The sequence below is a fragment of the Athene noctua genome, unplaced genomic scaffold (assembly GCF_965140245.1).
Source record: "Athene noctua unplaced genomic scaffold, bAthNoc1.hap1.1 HAP1_HAP1_scaffold_391, whole genome shotgun sequence".
In the NCBI taxonomy this organism is placed as follows: Eukaryota; Metazoa; Chordata; class Aves; order Strigiformes; family Strigidae; genus Athene; species Athene noctua.
In genome coordinates, this window is record NW_027437849.1 from 77,501 (window position 1) to 85,000 (window position 7,500).

Here is a 7,500-nt window from a genome sequence, read left to right on the forward strand (position 1 = left end):
TTGTTTTTTTTTTTTCTACAGCCGCCTCCCCCTGCGGTGCTCACGCCGCTGCCCTGCCCGGACCCGCTGGCCGCCGTGCGACCGCTGGCATCGACCGGTGTCTGCGTCCGCGTGGGGTCCCAGCACGGCCGGGTCTCTGGCCGGCATTCCCGCCACCCCCTCCCGGCAGCCCCCGCGCTCCCCGCCGCCTGCCCCTTGTGACGTCACAAGTAGCCGAGGAGGGGTAACAGGGCGCTTCCGGGCCCGGGCTCCCGAGCTGCCTGTGACGTCACGCCGTGCCCGAGCGGGCCCTGGCTTGAAGCAGGCGGCGGCTCGGGATGACACGGGCACCCGCGTAGCTCCAAGGCAGGGAGCAGGCCGTGGCCTGAGCCTCTCGCGGCGAAGTCACGCCTGGACTAGGACGTGATGGGCCTGGGCCGGGCCGTGGCTGGTGGGCTCTCACGCGAGGGGGTCTCCTGCAGCTTTCGAGCCGGTAGGCAGGCCAGCGGCGAGGCGAGGCCTGGCTTATGCAGCGCCCCTCGTGATCTCACCTTCAACTGGGGAGGCGACGGGGCCAGCGCAGCTGCCGGCTAGCGTACGGACGCGAGGGTCGGAACCGGCAGGGAAGAGTTCGGCTGAGACGGGATCGAACGCGGACCTGAAAACACGCGACGAGAATCACGAACGGAGAGGTCAAGCGGAAGCCTGACCAGCGCTAGGGCATCGATTCAGAAACGGTTCAGGAGCTCACGCTCTGCCCACGCACGTGCGCCCGCCTGCCCCGCACCCCCACAAGCTGCCCGGCCCGAAGCCGTCTGCCTGGGGCTGCCCGCGCGCGCACGCGTATACGGCCGCCCCCCCATCCCGCCAAAGCCGCCCCACCCGCCACGTGCTTCTCCGTGAGACCGGCGGCGCCCCCCCAACACCGCCGCTTGGCCCGCGACGAGCCCGCCCCCCCCCCCCCCCCCCCCCAACCCTCCCGCCACCAGGTTCACCGTGACACCGGCCGCCCCCCCCACCCCCCAGCCCACCCACCCCCCCCCCGCCACCCCCCGCCCCATCCCACCCCCCCACCCCCCGCCCCCGCCACCCCCGGGGTTCGCGAGGAGACCGGCCGCCCCCTACCTCCGGCCCGCTTTCCACCAGCAGCAGCACATTGGCCGCTCCAGGGAAGGAAGGCGGGAGACCTTAGGACCCAGCGGCGTCGCCGCCGCCGCCTCCGTGCCGGGGGGCCCGGAGGGGCCTCCCGCCGGCGGCGGCGATGATGGGTGGCGCGTGTTTTGGACGCTGAGCCCCCGCAGCTGCCGAGTCCCTGCCGCGCCGTGCCCGCGGCCCGGCTCCCCGCCTTCCTCAGTCGGTCGCTCGGCCGCCCGCCCTCCTGCCCGCCTGCTCCGTTCCCGCCCCGGGTTGAAAGCCAAACGAACGCCGAAGGGGTGGGAGGGAGAGCAGCGACGGGGCGGGGGTGTGTGTGTAACAACAGAAACCGCTCCCCACCAACACCACCCCCCCACCACCCCCCCCCCCCCCCGCCCCCCCACCGCCGCAACGAGCTCTGTCGACCCCCCTGCCGACCCCCCCCCAACCCCCACCCCTCCCGCCACCAGGTCCACCGTGACACCGGCCGCCCCCTGCCACCCCCGGGGTTCGCGAGGAGACCGGCCGCCCCCTACCTCCGGCCCGCTTTCCACCAGCAGCAGCACATTGGCCGCTCCAGGGAAGGAAGGCGGGAGACCTTAGGACCCAGCGGCGTCGCCGCCGCCGCCTCCGTGCCGGGGGGCCCGGAGGGGCCTCCCGCCGGCGGCGGCGATGATGGGTGGCGCGTGTTTTGGACGCTGAGCCCCCGCAGCTGCCGAGTCCCTGCCGCGCCGTGCCCGCGGCCCGGCTCCCCGCCTTCCTCAGTCGGTCGCTCGGCCGCCCGCCCTCCTGCCCGCCTGCTCCGTTCCCGCCGCGGGTTGAAAGCCAAACGAACGCCGAAGGGGTGGGAGGGAGAGCAGCGAGGGCGGGTGGTGGTGGTGGTGGTGGTGTAACAGAAACCGCCCCCGATCCCCCACCCCCCAGCCGTAGTGCTCCGCGGCGCCGAGGAGGCTGCGGTCGGTTGGCGGCCGCACCCACCGCCCTGCAGCTCCGGAGTTGCAGCGGTGGGGCGGGGACCAACGGCTCTTCGGGCGCGCGGGCGACGGTGGGGGTCGGGGGGCTGGGGGGGGTGGGGGGCTGGGGGTGTCTGTGTGTGTGCGCGTGCGTGCGTGCGTGTGTGTGTGTGTGTGTGTGTCTGTGTCTGTGTGTGCGTGTGTGTGTGTGCGCGCCTGTGTCTCTCTCTCGCGCGCGCGCGCTCTCTCTCTCTCTCTCTCTCTCTCTCTCTCTGTGTCTCTGCGTGTGTGTCCGAGCTCGTGTGTGTCGCGGCGGGGGGGGGGGGGGGGGGGGGAACAAACAACAAAACAACAATCCGAACAACACACACACACACACACACACGCGCGCACACACCCCCACACCCCCTATTCCCACACATAAAGCCCGGGAGCCCCCTTCCCACCCCCCCACCCCAACCCCGTCGAAAAAAACCTAAACGCGAATGCCAGCGAGCGCCTGGCAACGCCGGGACCCGGACCCGGACCCGGACCCGGACCCGGACCCGGTGAAGGGCGCCCGGTGCCCACGCCTCTGCGGCACAGCGAAAGGCGGGGGGAAAGAAACAAAATAAAAACACACACACGCACCCCCACCCCCCCCCCCACCCCCCCTCCCCCGAGACTAAAGCTAAACCCACGCTGCGAAACCAAAAGCTGAAGCCGAGGACCGCCCGGCAGCGCCGGGACCCCGACCCGGCGAAAAGCGCCCGGTTCCCGATGCGAACTCGCTCCAGCGAGACGGGCGTCTCCGTTGGGGGTGAGGTGCGGGGAACGTCGCCGCTTCTGCCGGGTCCCCTGGCAGCCGCGGGAAGCGGGGGGGGGGAGTGGCGGGCGGCGCCGTGCGGCGCGGAGTGGCGCGGCGCAGAGGGGCTGACTGGCGGCCGAGGGGGCGGGCAGCGAATGATGCCAGCGACTGCATGGCAGCCAACGGGTCGGGGCGGGGGGGTGGGGGGGCTGGTGCTGCGTGCACATGAGAGCGCGGCGGGGCGCGGGGGTGCGGGGGTGCGTTAAGAAAAAAAATTTCCCTTTTCATTTATTTTTTTTCGGATTTCATTGGCATCTATCGAAACAAAAATGTCTCGCACGACGCGGCCGCCAGGTCTACCCGCCTCCGGGGCGTGAAGCGGCCGACAGGTCTGCCCGCCTCCGGGGCGTGAGGCGGCCGTCAGGTCTACCCGCCTCCGCGGCGTGAGGCGGCCGTCAGGTCTACCCGCCTCCGCGGCGTGTGGCGGCCGTCAGGTCTACCCGCCTCCGGGGCGTGTGGCGGCCGTCAGGTCTACCCGCCTCCGGGGCGTGAGGCGGCCGTCAGGTCTACCCGCCTCCGCGGCGTGTGGCGGCCGTCAGGTCTACCCGCCTCCGGGGCGTGTGGCGGCCGTCAGGTCTACCCGCCTCCGGGGCGTGAGGCGGCCGTCAGGTCTACCCGCCTCCGCGGCGTGAGGCGGCCGTCAGGTCTACCCGCCTCCGGGGCGTGAGGCGGCCGTCAGGTCTACCCGCCTCCGGGGCGTGAGGCGGCCGTCAGGTCTACCCGCCTCCGGGGCGTGTGGCGGCCGTCAGGTCTACCCGCCTCCGGGGCGTGAGGCGGCCGTCAGGTCTACCCGCCTCCGGGGCGCGACGCGGCCGTCAGGTCTACCCGCCTCCGGGGCGTGAGGCGGCCGTCAGGTCTACCCGCCTCCGGGGCGCGACGCGGCCGTCAGGTCTACCCGCCTCCGGGGCGTGAGGCGGCCGTCAGGTCTACCCGCCTCCGCGGCGTGAGGCGGCCGTCAGGTCTACCCGCCTCCGGGGCGTGTGGCGGCCGTCAGGTCTACCCGCCTCCGGGGCGTGAGGCGGCCGTCAGGTCTACCCGCCTCCGGGGCGCGACGCGGCCGTCAGGTCTACCCGCCTCCGGGGCGTGTGGCGGCCGTCAGGTCTACCCGCCTCCGGGGCGTGAGGCGGCCGTCAGGTCTACCCGCCTCCGGGGCGTGAGGCGGCCGTCAGGTCTACCCGCTTCCGGGGCGTGAGGCGGCCGTCAGGTCTACCCGCCTCCGGGGCGTGAGGCGGCCGTCAGGTCTACCCGCTTCCGCGGCGTGAGGCGGCCGTCAGGTCTACCCGCCTCCGGGGCGTGAGGCGGCCGTCAGGTCTACCCGCCTCCGGGGCGTGAGGCGGCCGTCAGGTCTACCCGCCTCCGGGGCGTGAGGCGGCCGTCAGGTCTACCCGCCTCCGGGGCGTGAGGCGGCCGTCAGGTCTACCCGCTTCCGCGGCGTGAGGCGGCCGTCAGGTCTACCCGCCTCCGGGGCGTGTGGCGGCCGTCAGGTCTACCCGCCTCCGGGGCGTGAGGCGGCCGTCAGGTCTACCCGCCTCCGGGGCGTGAGGCGGCCGTCAGGTCTACCCGCCTCCGGGGCGTGAGGCGGCCGTCAGGTCTACCCGCTTCCGCGGCGTGAGGCGGCCGTCAGGTCTACCCGCCTCCGGGGCGTGAGGCGGCCGTCAGGTCTACCCGCCTCCGGGGCGTGAGGCGGCCGTCAGGTCTACCCGCCTCCGGGGCGTGAGGCGGCCGTCAGGTCTACCCACCTCCGAGGCGACCGGCGGTGGCCGCTAGGTGTACCCGGCTCCACGTTGCCGGCGGCCGGCTCAGCGTCCGTCGAAAGGGCTGCCAGGTCTACCCGGCTCCGTCGGGACTTAGAGCGCGGGCAGACCTGTTGGCTCCGGCAGTTCCTCCAAGGGGTCGCTGTTTCGCGCTGCCTCCAGTTAGGTCATCGTAAGAGTCGGCGTCTCTGCAGCGCCTCCCCCGCTGGCAGGCAGACACTGCCTTTAAGCGCCCCTTTCCGGCGCGGACCCATATTCTCCTTATATAGGGGCACGAGGCGTCTCTGCTCCAGACAAGCGCCACCGAGCGAGGGCACGCGGCTTAGCCGGCCAAGTGGAATGCTGGGCGGCCGCAGACGGTGGTTTCCCCCGGGGAATTGGGCACGGTTCTCAAGCCGGTGCTCTGTCAGGCGAGCGTGCACGGAACCGAGAGCACCCAGAGAGATGCCGAACGGCACGAAGCCGGGCGGCGTTGGGGCGGTCGCTGCCGAGTGGTGAGAAAAGGACGGGCAGAGGTGCACGGGAGAGGCCGAAGACCGGTGGCCGGAGGCGGCTGGCGGCACTTGAACGCTGGATACTGGGGGGGGGAGCCGAGCTGTGAGACTACCGTGGGTGGTTACCCCCGTCCCCCCCCCGGTCCCCCGAGAGCCCGATGATGGCGGAGGGGGGGAGCGCCGGTATGTGTGTTGACACAGCGGTGCTCCGTACGGTTCCAGCCCGTCGGGGGCTGTTGCCCAGCTCCTTGAGGGGGCCTTGGGGATGGGACGAGAGGTGGCGGCGGCGGCACCTGCTCCCTTTGTTTGCCGGCCTTAAGCCGGAGCCCGTGGCATGGGCACGCCACGGTTTTGGCTGGTCGCGGTGGCCGGCAGCTTGGATGCAGACGGCCCGGGGGGGGTGTGTCTCGAGCCACCGGTGGGTGGCCCCCCCCCCCCGGCCCCCCGAGAGCCCGACGATGGTAAGGCGAGAGGCGGCGGCGCCTCCCTGGTTCTTGGTTTACTCCTTTCGTTGCCGGTATCGTATGCCATACGTGCGGGGCGGCCTGTGGTGTCCGGCCGGCTCTCGGCGTCCCTGGTTTCTACCGGCCGGGCTCGGTGAAGGGAGGTCTGCACGGTGCTGTGAGCGAAGGCTAGTCGACTCCTCGGGTCCTTTGCTCTCTCGGCCCTAAGCCGGAGCCCGTGACATGGGCACAGCACGGTACGTTTTTGGCCGCCGGTGTTGGCTGGCAGCCGGGTGCAGATGGCCGTGGTGGGGTGTCTCGAGCCTTCAGCGGCTACCCCCCCCCACCACTCTGGTCCCCTGAGAAGCCGGATGATGGTAAGGCGAGGCGGCGGCGCCTCGGTCCTCTTTTCCGCTTTCTTTTTTTCCTGGTGCAGATGCCATACGTGGGGCGGCCTGCGGTGTCCGGTCTGCTCCTGGCGTCCCTGGTTTGTACCAGCCGGGCTCAGTGAAGGGGAGGTCTGCACGGTGCTGTGAGCGAGGTTGGTCGGCGCCTCGGTTCCTTTGCTCTCTGGCCCTAAGCCGGAGCCCGCGATGCGGGTACAGCACGTTTTTTTGTTTTTGGCCGGTGGTGGTGTCCGGCAGCCGGATGCAGATGGCCGGCGGGGTGTCCTGAGCCTTCAGCGGCTTTCCCCCGGCCCCCCGCCTGAGCTGTTCCACACCTGGCTTTTTCCCTCCGGGGTAACCTGTTCCCTGCGTTTGTTGGGCAAAGGCCGGTGGCCGGCGGCGGCCGCCGGCACTTGAACGCTGGAAGACCGGCGGAGTCGAGCCTGTCGCGGCTTTACCCCGGTCCAGCCGAGTCGGCTGAAGGGAATCCTTGTGCGTGGCGGGTGGGTGGCGGCGGTGGCGGGGCACATCCCGCGCACCCGGTCCCCCACCCCCTCGACTGGTACCGGTACGGAGGCGTAGCCTACTGAGGCTGGCCTCGGGCACGTCGGACAGGCTTCGCGGCGAGCCGGCTCTGCCGGTGTTGAAGCCGCCGGAGCACCTGTCACGGATGTCGCCCCTGCTCGCTCGCACGCAGAGCCCCGCGTCGTCCGCCCGCCCGCTTGCGGGTGGCCGAGGGCAGGCGCGCGGTGGCTGTCGCTGTCCCAGGACCCGTGGCCGTTGTGGCCTTCGCTGATCGATGAGGCACTTGGGGTCGCGTCGGAAAGGGCCCCCGGCGGGCCGGCTCTGCTGTACTCCCCGTAATAGGGAGCCGCGGTGGCGTCCGGTGTTCAGGCAGGGCGGTCTCCTTTCCAATTCGCTTCCCCGCTGTGAGCGAGGTATCGTCCTAGTCTCTTCCCCCCCCCGAGCGAGAAGGGGGCCGTGGCGACGGCGGCGAGGCGCGTGCCTCCCCCGTGTCACCTCACCCTGTCCTGCTGCCGCTCGGCGCGGGGGGGGGTTTCCTGGGCCTTCCTTACCGAACCAGGCTGTGTGACAGCCGCGTGGCCCCGCGAGCCACCAGGTGTCCTAAACCACGCCGAGGCGCCGGTGCCGACCTCGGTCCGGGTGCCCGTGGGTGCCGGCCGCAAGCAGCGCTGGGCGGCGAGGGCGGTCGAGCCGCGAAAGAAACCGGGCCAAAGCGAGGGAAGAAAAGCGTGTCCGGGCCGCGTCTGCCCGGGCGGGCCTGGAGGCGTGCCGCGGGCGGCAGGGGGGCGTCCCCCTCCGGCGCTGGCGCCGCCGCCGTGTAGGGCTCTCCGTGCCGCCCTTCCGCCTGCTGCAGAGCGAGCCGCCCCGGCAGGGGCCTCGGTCCGCGGGGTCGCGCCCGCCTCGGCGGGTCGCTGTCTCCTCTAGCACGTCCGGTGCTCCCGCGGCAGTGGGGAGGGGGGGGGAAGAGCGAGCGCTCGGTCGTCTC